This window comes from Jaculus jaculus, chromosome 4 (assembly GCF_020740685.1).
Source record: "Jaculus jaculus isolate mJacJac1 chromosome 4, mJacJac1.mat.Y.cur, whole genome shotgun sequence".
Classification (NCBI taxonomy): domain Eukaryota; kingdom Metazoa; phylum Chordata; class Mammalia; order Rodentia; family Dipodidae; genus Jaculus; species Jaculus jaculus.
The window spans coordinates 125990836-126003604 of record NC_059105.1 but is presented as its reverse complement, the minus strand read 5'-3'; the positions used below and the strand labels follow the sequence as shown (position 1 = coordinate 126003604).

At 36.6% G+C, this 12769-nt stretch overlaps 1 protein-coding gene and 1 non-coding gene across 6 annotated transcripts in view; both read left to right on the top strand.

The window, feature by feature from the left end:
* The window catches only part of Efemp1 (EGF containing fibulin extracellular matrix protein 1), a 72237-nt gene that overhangs the window by 31013 nt on the left and 28455 nt on the right, over positions 1-12769 (top strand). The window lies entirely within an intron of this gene.
* LOC123460363 lies at positions 5672-5779 on the top strand. The gene has a single exon (XR_006636928.1). It is a non-coding gene; the product is annotated as a U6 spliceosomal RNA (small nuclear RNA).

The window sequence follows — 12769 nt, the reverse complement described above, 5'->3', positions numbered from 1 at the left end:
GGGCTTTCCAATGGAGAATGATCTAAAAGATAATATGATAAAAATGAATAGTAATATTAATATGATAAAAATGAATATTAGACATCAGAAATGCAGGACAGCTCCCAGTAATAAGTTCCCTTGTTATGGGAATAAGAGACAGTCATACATGAATATAATTTACCCATATTATTTATTGTCCAAAGAAATCAAAATTAACTTTCCAAAACAATACTTTCAGTGTGCTATGATATTACTCTTATTAGTTGGAAAGTATCTCAAAAACTGAAACTGACACTCAGTCATACTTTCCTGTGTCTTATGACTAAGTGGAAGTTTCAATAATGCATAGGTAGGTCCAAGTGGAATAGATCACTAGCATGTTTTGGACCTCCTTATTTGGAGGTTGAAGCATTCCGTGAATCCAATCCATTCATCTTAGTGTTGAACTCTGAGCCTTGACCTTGGAACAAATGTCCAGAAAGTCTTGTCCTGTCTCTATGTGCAGTTATTTTGGTGATATTTGAAAATATTCTATTTTTCTCTAGTTCTGATATAATTTCATTACTGCCTTTAAAATGATAGCTATAATGTCCTTAATATATAATTAAGTAAATAATAATTGCTACTAAAATTTCCATTTTTCTTAGCTAGAATCTACCCATGCAGTAGTTCTCTCTGGCAGTTGGTGCTGTGTTTGCCAAGTAATCTTTATAAATGCTAACCCTCTTTGCCATGAATGGGAACTGTAGCCATGAGAATTCCTCTCCTATCACAAAATATTATGAGCTACAAAAGATGTTTGTCAGAACCCTTTTGTTTGAATGTTTACAATTTCCCTAATGAAAAATAGTTTAAGAAAAAAAAGGCTGGCTCTGCCTGTTCTCATGTCCTCTCATCTGGAATATGTCAAGGGAGGGAAGGTCATGCTGTGCTGGGATCATCCTCTTCATTGGGCTTCAGTCATGAGAACTAGATTCAAAACATAGCAGTCAGCAAGGAAATGAAGATAGCATTCTGATTGTATGCATGCATATGAAAACTCTATTAGAAGTCATGACTTTTGTAATTTTCTTATTTCCTTCGATTTGTATACAATAGAAATATCACCCTGATCCACTATCAACTTTTAGCCTTTCCACTAGAATTCACTGAGCACTTACTATGACCACATCGCTATTTGGGAGTGTGTACTATTTCAGGTAGTCCTCAAAATAGCATCATGAAATTGGTATCTTCCCTACTTGATAGATGTGGCACTGAGACTTTGAAAGGTGAAATAAGTTTTATAGGACACAAAATAGGAATGCAACATTGTATTTGAATAGAGACATCTTTGTTTATAATCTCTTCTGTCTCAATCATATTTATGTCAGTGAACTGCACAGAAAAATTATTCTGCAGCTCTGAAACTTCTAACAAGATCAAATCTTCCCTTCAACTCTTACTACATGGTATCAGAAATTATATACATGCATTCTTATAATAACAAGAATATAAAAAGTTAGAATAAATAACTATAGAAAGAGCAATCTTAAATAATTTAGAACTTGAAAATACAGTGAGAGAATATGCTGACTTCTCTACTTTAGAAAATAAAAAAAGATCAACAACTAAAAGTCACTGACAAGGGACTGCCTTTGCACCCTTCATGGCAGGCTTACAGTCAGCCACATTGACACATGTGTGCCTGAAGCCAAAAGCTTTCAGTTCAGGTTTCCATAAATAAATTATTACATTTCTAGAGAAAAATAGTCCTAGGGTAATTTTTAAATTAATAATATGAATTGCTCAATTTTTCCATTTTCTTCTAAAATGAAAGTTTGGAGTATGATAGACTCCATAGATGTGACCATGCAAAGTACATATAAGAGAGCTGAGAGCATAGAGGGCTTTTCATCTGTGTTTACTTGTGCCAAGAAATCCTCTTGAAGACTGACTTAGTTTGGCATCTATATTTAATACATCCAGCATGAGACTGGCATAAGTCCATCTTTCTTTGCACCCCACCAACACAGAAACCATATGTGGTATATGTCTCCCCACATTTTAGATTATATCACTATGCAGACATTAAGCTAAATATCTGGCAAGTATGTAACTTTACAGGTATATAGTTGTGTATTTAAACATGAAAAAAACCTTTTAGTCCTTCCTTGCTGCTAACATCCATTTACTCCTGACCAGAAAGATGATGTCCATTGCAGGCTCTCCTTTGGTCCTTCCAAATAGAGGGAAAGAGAAGTTTGATGGAAAATGAAATGAGAGTTAAGAAGAAAGAAGCCTATAACCCTGGCCTCAAGAAATCAAGAGTAGGTTTTCAGATGCCCAGGAGCCAGCACTTTATGTTAGAGAGGGGAGAAGAAATTAGAACTAGGAGATGAATTCCTTTTAAACAGCACCCAAGGATTCTTCAAAGAAGCCATTATTTTAGATTCACAAAAATGAAGATCACCAAAAATATATAGTCTAAATTTATCATTCCCACTAAGGAAATATAAGATAAAATGCCCCAGGTTCATTTAAAAGTTCAAAGGCTTATTTCATATGTTGGTTTGGAGAAATCTTCAGAACTAAAACTTTCACAGGACCAGAAATTTTATTGAACAGGCTTCCTATTGTCCCTATTACCTTCAGACACTCCTTTATCTAATACTTGGAGTTCTTTGCATGTTCTTGGTTCACCACACTGAGAAGGTTTTAACTCATAAAGTGAGAGGGGGCCAAAGGGGAGGAATCCCACAGTCTTAAGTCAACACAATTTATCAGAAAATTAAATTTAAGTGTGTGGGATAATTCATGGTAAGTGGGGGGGGGGATGGTAATGATAATATGAATTTGGAACAAACCCAAGAAATCCAATCCTCCTTGGTCTAATGGTTCTTTAAGAAAGAATTGGGCACAATCCAATAGCTGCTCACAGTTAACATTTTGGTCACTGAATAGCCTTATGCCTTAATATGATAGAGTGCCAAGTCCTCCTTCCTGAAAAATTCTTTTTACAGGGCAGAAAGAAGGAAGTAAAAGACTGTTTTTCTGCTCAAGGGGAGAGTGAAAGAACATACACTTCAGATGAGATCTTTCCCTGCTACACTTTATCATCAAGCAATTTGTCAGATGTTACAGAACAAATTGTAATAGTTAACATCCCCACTATACAAAGATGTGTGTGTAATGAAAAAAAATGTACAAATGTTCAATTCTGTTGAATCTTTGCAAATTGCTATATTATGATAGATGTAGCATCTTTTTTATTTTTATAGTTAATATATCAAACTTAAAGGAAGAGTTAACTTGACAGTACAGCGACCTTTAGACACCTACCAACTACATTAAAAAAAAAAAAAGAAGAAATTATTAGCACTGCAGCACTTGCATGTAATGCCTTAGCACTGTTTTCAAACCCAGGTGACTAGCCAGATCCCTGGCCACCAGCAGGGCTCCCCATGTGCCATTGGTGTATTTCCAGAGATAAGATGCTCATTACTTCTTCATACTTTAAAATGTCTAGAGTCCAGCCACTGGGTGTTGAGAGCTGGCTCACTCAGACTACTGCCTGGTTGCTGATATACAAAAACATGACCAGGTTTGTCTACTTGACAATGCCTTTGCCACCATGATGAAACTTCCCCTTGAAACTGTAATCCTGAAGTAAACCTTTACTCTGTCCACCCACCCAAAAAATGTCTAAAGACCACAGTATCTTTTCTTGAGTGTTGAACTAAAATCTATCTTCCTTGAATTTTTTTTCATTTGTTCTACCTTTTGGACACAACATGGTTAAGCTCCTTTATTCTAAATAGTCCTTCAAAATCTTGAAGTTAGTCGGGCACAGTAGTGCATGTCTTTAATCCCAGCTCTCAGGAAACAGAGGTAGGAGGACTGCTATGAGCTCAAGGCCAGCCTGAGACTACAGTAGCCTGGACAAACCTGAGTCCATGCCTTGAAAAAATCAACAACAGCAAAAAAAAAAAAAAAAAAAAAAAAAAAAGCCCTGCAGGCTCCTCTTAGCCAACTGTGACTTACTGAGCACAGAGCAGAAGAACAATGTAAGAAAGAAGAGAGGGACCCTGGGCCCTCTAGGGAGGGGACATATAAATGTTGGTGTTCTTCAGATTGTGATAATCTCCAATTTCACTTTTGTCATCTTCTTTAAACCATGAGCTCTTTTTGAAATACCTTCCTTATTTTCCAATACAAGGCTTCCCCCCAATATTGACATTGTCCTTTTTTTATTGTTAGAGAACATAATCTGTAAATTGCATATACTGTTTTCTTTTAATGTTCCTTCTATACTTCAAAAGGCTATGTATTCCAGACAGTGGTATATATGTGTGTTTCATGTTTTGGTATTTTCTCTCTATTTCTGAAAAGTTTTGTTGGTTTTTTTCAGTTCCTTAATATCTCACCATAATTTTGTTTTGTCTGTTTTACACATTAGTTTTTTTTATCAAGTTTTGCTTTACCTATGCTGAGTCTAAATGACTAAATGCATTTAAATTTAGAATTTCTACATTTTTCTGATGAACTGAAACTTTTGTTATTAGTAGTAGTCCTTTTTTTTTCCTCTAATAACATTTATCCCTTAAAGTCAGTTTTGCCTGATATTATGATTGTAAAGCGAGCTTTCTTCTGGTTATTATTCACATACTTGATTATCTTGTTTCTTAATAACTGTACCCTTATAGGTTTCTCTGGAAACAGTATATTTTTGCTTCTGAAATCAGTGTGGTAATCCCTGGCTTTGTGGAGAGCACACAGCACACCTACATTTACAGACGTGTAGGATGTTTAGACTCTGAGCTACCACCCGCCACTTGCTTCAACTTGTCCTGTTCAGCCCAGCTTTCTTTCTTCCCTTTCTTGCTAAATTCATGGCATGTTTTTATGGTTCTGTTTTCCTCTCAATTAGCTTTCTAGTTTTATGTTCTACTGTTCCTTTATGTTTCCCATAGAGATTATTCAAACATGCATCCCTGAGTGATAAAAATTCAAAATGAATTGGAATTTTTAACCCCTCCTCAATAAGTACAAGAATCCTAAATACATAAACCTGTTTACCCTCCTGCTATTTTGTATGCATTTTAATTTTAAATATTTTAAATATCTCATGCATTAATGGGTTAAATCTTAAATATTTTATAAATTTCTAAAACCCTTTTCAGCTTTTAAAAAATATTTTATTTTTTAATTTTCTTTTATTTTATTTACTTTTATCTATTCACTTGAGAGTTAATATGAGCATGCCATACCAGGGCCTCTTGCCACTGCAAACAAACCCCTGACACATGTCCTCCTTGTGCATCTGACTTTACGTGGGTGCTGGGGAATTAAACCTGGACCAGCAGGCTTTGCAAATAAGCACCTTTAAACACTGAGCAATCTTCCCAGACCCTACTATTGTTTTTCATAGTCAGTCTTCACTTTGATTTACCTACGTATCTGTCTTCCACAACTCTTCATACTGTTGGAATTGAATCAAAAAGAGAAAAAGAAAAGAATTCCGTCCAACTTTGGTGAGTCCAGCAACCCCTACCCTTCATCCTACTCCCCTATTCCATTGTAATTCAGAAAACATGTGGGGAACATATATAACTAGCATCAGATATGATAAAATGCGCAAAGAAATACACACAGGAAGGTTGACAAGACAAAAGGCACAAAGATATACTTTATTGAAAAAAAGTAGTTAGTGCTCGCTTTGGCAGCACATATACTAAAAATTGGAACGATACAGAGAAGATTAGCATGGCCCCTGCGCAAGGATGACACGCAAATTCGTGAAGTGTTCCATATTTTAAAAAAAAAGAAAAAGAAAAAAAAGTAGTTAATGAATTGGAGAAGTATTCCCAAGTTACACTGAATAAATTTTAGTACTATGCCTAAATTGAACAGGCACAAAAACTACTTATTGTTGAATGAGTAACAAGTATCATGTGATTGATCTCATGTAATTAGGTGGTTACCAAACCACACTTGTTATAATTGGCATTGCTTTAGCCAAGGGTTTTGTGACCTCAAGTGATTGCCTGGAGCAAGCCAGGAATGTGTGTGCTTTGGGCTACCAGTCTATCTGTAAAGCTCAGGAATAAAGGCCAAGAATCAAATCACAGTGTTCATGCAGAGCTTAGTGGGCTCAGTCAAATGAAGCTATTCTCCAATCAGTTCAGCACTCTCCAGGGTTTGATTTGGAGACCACAGGAATGGGGGGGTAGGGGAGAAGTAAGGGGAAGTGGTGGGATACCAACAAAACACAACTGAAATGCAAGTGCAAACATAAGGTAAGATTCTCCACTTTTAAACAGGATCATCAACTTATATAGAATAAACTTAAACCTTCCCACAGAGGGTCTTTTATTCCTCATACTGAACCACGCCACAGCAAAGGCTGAGAAAGCTGTTTATTTCAAGGTTCAACTCCCTAAGGTTGCAAAGTGATAAATGAGTATAGCATCCCCAAGGTATCTTTTCCCAACCAACTTTACTGGGCAATTAAGCTTCACAAAAGAAAAAGAGTTTATCTAGGTGTGTATATTCATAGGAATTCCAGAAAAACACTTCCTTGACACTGAAGCAACCACTTATTGCTTTTTTTAAATTTTTAATTACTGAGGATTTTACCAGTGCAGCTGAAGAATGAACATGGGGCCTTTGTTTGCTTGCTCATTCTTCTGGTTCAACCTTTGACTGATGGACTCATTTGATCTGTATGTAGTACAGATGAGTCACAGGTCAGTCATTTACATGCACCAGTTGGTTCTCTTCCCATGTTCATGAATGATGTCTAACCTCATCCAATCAGTTTGCAAATGAATATTATTATTCACATAGGAGACTAGGTGACCAAGGGTCCTCTTTCCTTATTTTTGAAAAAGCATCTCTAATACATGTAACATAATTTTTCACATGGGAATAGCATATTGTAAGATTCTGATAGAACACAGTACAATGCCAGGACTTTGAGGAGACTTGATTCCTTCACCGTCTAAAACAAAGAATGAACTATCATGGAGGTCAGTATGTGTTGATTTTGGTGGTATGTTTATTTATCATTTAAAGCACACCAAATTATTAACAATGTGTTTTTCAGAACTGATAAGAATCTAGAACTATAAATTTACTGCTGGCTATGAATGATGACAGTTCCCTTTTGTAACTTAATAACAGTATCTCTCCCTCTCCACTAGAACTGCTTAGCCTTAGTGAATTCTGATAATTTCAGAAGGGCAAAAGGCTAACTAGAACTGGGCATTTGGCCCAGATATATCTGATTCCAGTACTATGAAGAAAGCAACAAGAGAACTAGAAAATCTTTGACAAAATTTGTTGATAATTGGCTAAAGACTGGGGAAAGACAACTTGGAGAGCTATGAATGTTATTCTAGGCAAAAGAAAGACACAAGGGAGGAACCCAGGTGTTATAACATTAGTAAGCCTCTAAAGAATGCTAAGGAAGCTTTAAAATACACCTGACTACAGAAAAACTTCTGTTATCCAGAACGCCTAAGAAATAAATATTTGTGAATACCTAAACTGCAGAAACAAATGGAAGTCTTAGGCAATTTATCCTGTAACCTACATTTAAGTGGCATTCGCCTTCTTCATGTAATTAAATTAATTAATTAATTTAGGCCATGCAATTACCCACCCATGGGGTTGTTGGGATTAAATCAGAGTTTTGTAAATCTGACATCTTAATCCAATGTAGATCTTTTCATATAGCAAAGCATTTGTCTATTTTATGGTAAGTTATTGTAGAATTTTAACCCTCCTATATAAGGCCATATTCTATATGTTCCTCTTAAGATTTCATTTAGCGTCATTAGCTGTACTGGCTACTGATGTGATTATCAACAACAACATCTACTAGTAAGGTGGCAGTACAACAATGACCTCCATTCTTTAAGGTAGTTCCTTCCTTCTAGAATGATTTTTAACAGGTTTTATTTATTTATTTATTTATTTATTTATTTATTTATTTGAGAGAAAGAGGCAGACACAGAGAGAAAATGGGCATACCAGGGTCTCCTGCCATTGCAAACAATTTCCACATGAATGCACCACTTAGTGGATCTGGCTTTACATGCATACTGGGGAATCGAATTCAGGTCCTTGGGCTTTGCAGGCAAGTACCTTAACCACTGAACCACCTCTCCAGCCCAAGAATGAGTTTGAAGATTAGATAAAGCCTCCAATCTATAAGATTTTCATCAAATGAGCTGCTTTTATTTCAAAAGCTTCATTGATAGCACACTTGTAAATCACATAGACTATGACAGAATCAACATAATTTCAAACCCCTTCCTTCAGGCTCAGTGTATTCCCATTGCTAGTCTGTGGTGGCTTGTGCAAAAGTAGTTGGAAATCATTTTTGATAAACAAAAGCAGCACAAATTAGAAAAGCCTAAGTGACACCAAACAGGGTTCAAGATACAGAGTATCTTTTCCTATAAAGCACACTGACGTGACTCCATGTCGTGGTCAGTTATCAAATTATGGAAAGAACATTTCAGAGATTAAAGTGTTGCATAAGAGAGAAAGAAAGCACCATGAGTCAGGGATTTGGGAAATATGAGTCATACTGGAGGGAAGGAGCCAAGGACAAAAGAAGAAAGGCCTAGGCTGAGGCTTAATGGACACCACAGCAGTATGGACACCAGTGCCTCCACTAGCTTTGAGACAATATCAGACCTGCAAATTCATCGATCAAGAGTCAGTGTGATAAAGAGACTGGAAGTGAAAGCTTACCAAGGATTGGACAGGATTGTTTAAAGTAACCAAGGTTGCCAAAGTCAGTAAAGAGAGAAACCTGCAGTAGGATAAATCACTAGGAGGGAGACTATAGGCACATTTTTTAAAAATGAGGGAATCACTAAATATTGCCTTTATTTTAGGAAGCACATTCTATTATGTTGCCCTTTGGTAATGTTAACATCAGACTATGCGTGTATGGTTCAGAGCTACTTTCTCTATAATGTTGGATACAAACCCTCTAAACTCACCATTAAGGCCTGAATTCTGCTTCTCATGACTTCAATGAGCATTTTATGAGGACACTCTGGCAGGCACTGCACCAGACTCCTCGCCCACAGCCTCCCTACAGACTACAGACACACCGACTTTGGCTTTCTGTCATTCTCTGCAAAGCAGCAGTCTCCAGTGCATTCTAATGGGATCTGCCTTCTGAGAGACAGCCTCATTCTTATAATAATCCTTGCATCTCCTCACCTTCAAACTACAGCTAAGAACCCACCTCCTCTGTGAAACTGCAGAAGCTGCTCCCATGGCTTGCTGCTTCACCTCAGCACTGAGGTCTGCACCCTGCTTTGCATTTTTCCCATGTGTGAACATCTTGCTGATTCTGCTGCATTCCTGGGATCTTGCCTGTTACTCTGCCTTATAAATTTCAATTGCATAAGCTAAAACACTGATCCTACTTTCCTTAAACTCTGGTCACCAGTTCTCGGCAAACAGTAATGACTCACTCATTCATTTAGTGAGCAAATGTTTATTGAAAACCCATCACATTTTGTGCACAGTGCTGGGCAATGAAGTAAAACACAAAGGAAACACAGGCTTCACCCTCAGCAAGACTGGATCCAGGAACCAGGGCATATGTTAACTTACTTCCCAGACAGTGTAAGTGAGCTTAACTGTCAAGGATAAATGATAATTAGAAAGCAAAGCAAAAACTCTTCATTCCAGAATACTTGCTCCTAGGTTGTCAGGAGAAGCATGGCTAACCTATGTCATTTCATTGTTAAATCAAGCATTGCTTTGTTGACTCGGATAGCCTCCCATACAAACAGCTGATTTTGCTTATACTCCTTGAAGGCTCCTGCAAAAGATAATGGCTCTGCTACACTATTAGTGATCTTGGCATGACACTGTACTTTATTATACTTGAGAGAAATAAAAGTGCAATAAGTAGAAAAGAATAAAAAAAGAAGTTAGCAGTTATGATGGTCTTACTGTGACTGAATAGATGTGCAAGCAATCAATGAGAACATCTCTAAGTACAGTTTTCAAAATAACAGCATTATGTAATTAAAATAAATGAACCTTATAATTGAAGATAGTTCAAACAAGTTCGATCTGTCCATATTTTTCAGCATTATATAACCTGTTAAAGGCTAAATAAGAGGATAAATATTCTGCATGATGGTCAGAAGAAATGTAGCTTGTGGGCTATTTTTTGGCCATTATGCCCAGGTAAGTAGAATGTGTAACCACTAGTTAATGCTAGGTGAAACAAGTCTTAATGAAGCTGTCTTTGTTTTGGAGGGAAGAGAAAGGAAAACCATTACTAGCAGTAGAGGTAGTGGTATTTTGATTTTTTTTTGTTTATCTTTATTAAATTAACTCATTTTCATTTTCATTTTCATTGAATAATTCTTCCCAGAAGCTAAACAGATCTGGTTCTTAAGAAAGAGTAGCATAGGTTTGTATGTTTCAAACTGTTCAATGACACATTGATCCCAGTGGAAATTTAGCCTATTTATCAGACTCCCAAACAAATGATGAGAAAGTAGGAAGGAAATTACAGGACATCAGGATTGTGATGAGATGGAGGCAGATTGCAAAGAGATGTCTCCCAGAGAAGAACCTCTGTCACTGATGAGGACTCCCTTGGAAGTGCAACTGCAGCCCTAGGCCTTGATCTATGGCCAGCATGGTCAGAGGACATGCCACATCTGAATGTAACCTGGCCCTAGCTCTCAAGGCTGTATTACGGAGAATGCTGGCAAATGTTCTTGACATAAACAATAGGAATTCTGCTGTCATTTCTGCATTAGCGAGTCATAAAGCTCTGAAGAAATCCCAGTAGAAAGGCTTTCAGCAAGTATATATGAGAAAATAATGCAAAACACAAAAGGGAGCAGATAATTTCCCAGGAAGTTTGCTGTACTGCTGCATGGTACCTAAAAAGGACACTTCATGATAAAAGACTGAAAATAACAGTAACAGTAATGGTACTAATAAATTACAAAAAAAAAAAAAAAAACGGTTAAAGGTTTAAAATCAGATTCAAAGGAATAGTAAGAAAATGCCTTACCAGGTTGTATCCAATGAATACATCACTCAAGTGTCTCTCTCTCTCCTCCTCTCTCTCCCTCCCTCCCTCCCTCCCTCCCATTTCCCACACAGCTGACTGAAGCTGTTATCTCAGGATAACCTCTATACAAATGGAACATCTTGCATTATGACACAATATAGTGTTAATGCAAAAATTCTTGAAAATACAGCAAAATGAAAGCAAACTAGCACAAAGCCCCACTTCTAAAGGAGACAGAAAACAGTAAATTCTCATCTCTGATAGATCTTTTTTTATTTTGTTAAACTGATTTTTATCCACTATATATTTCTTCCAAAGCACTGCCGTGGGTCTACCACAGCAATGATCTAAGACCCCTTAAATCTGTCTTGAGTGTCAGGTAAAACTCATTATCTGGGATTATATGTGTTATATTTTTAATGAAGCATAGTCCTCAGTTGCTGAAGAACACCAAAATTGTGTGGTGCTTTTATTTTTACTATTTTACCCCTTGCTATGGATTAAAATAGATTTGAATGAACATAAAGGTGACATGGACAAGGCAAAAATATATTTCACTAATGAATGGCTATAAATATGAATGTGTGCACATAAATCCACATTACCCTTTTACCTGTAAATAGCTTTGGTAAGTCTTTAAACTTGATTTTTGTGGTAATTATTTCTTTTTTACTTTTCTAAAGCTATGGCCTGCCTGTTTATTAAGGCACATTTGGTGAATTAGTCCCAGGAGCAAAATGCTTTCAGGAAAAAAAATATATATATATATATTTATATATATATATATATATATATAAATATATATATATATTGCTCCAACCACCTACCTATCTTGGAAGAATCAAACTCAATCTTTTAAATTTTGAAATTTGCAACAAAAGATTTACACGTATGCGTTAGTCTATCATTTGTTTAAAAACAACAGAGATATGTAATATTAAAGTTTGAATGAACCCAGCTATTGAACAGATTTATAGAGATTTCTAAGTAGAAATTATCTCAAGTGCCATACATTGGAAAAATTGATAGTATGCAATTTAATTTTTTGTGGTACTAATGATTGAACCTAGGGCCTCACTCGTGTAAGGCAAAAGTGCTGTACCGCTGAACTGTATCCCCAGCCCTCCTTTGACTTTTTATTTAGAGGTAGGGTCTCAGTAAGTTGCCTCAGCAGGATTTGAGTTTGGGATCCTTCTGCCTTAGCCTCCTTAGTAGCTGGACTGCAAGCCTCATTTCCTGACCTGGCTCTTATTTAAAAGTTAAAGCACATAAAATAGTGCTAAATTTTCCAATCTAATACATACATATATATACATACACACAATAAAAAGATGAAAACCACCTCAGGGGGCTGGAGAGATGGCTTAGCAGTTAAAGCACTTGCCTGCAAAGCCTAAGAACTCATGTTTGAATTTCCAGGTCCCATGTAGCCAGATGTAGTGATGCAAGCATGCAATGTCACACATGCTCACAAGGGGGTGCATGTGTCTGGAGTTCATTGGCAGTAGCCAAAGGCCCTGGTGTACCCATTCTCTCTCTCTCTCCCCCTCCCCTTTCTCTGTCTCTCTCCCAAAAGTAAACAAATAAATAAGTAAATCTCAGGAAGAAGCTATGCCTTCTAAGGAGAGTGTTCACTGGTGAACGATAGAGTATGGTTTTAGCTGTAACTGGAATATTTTCTTTCTTAAAATCAAGATTGGTGAGACAAGCATTAGTGTTTGTGAAATATCTGGG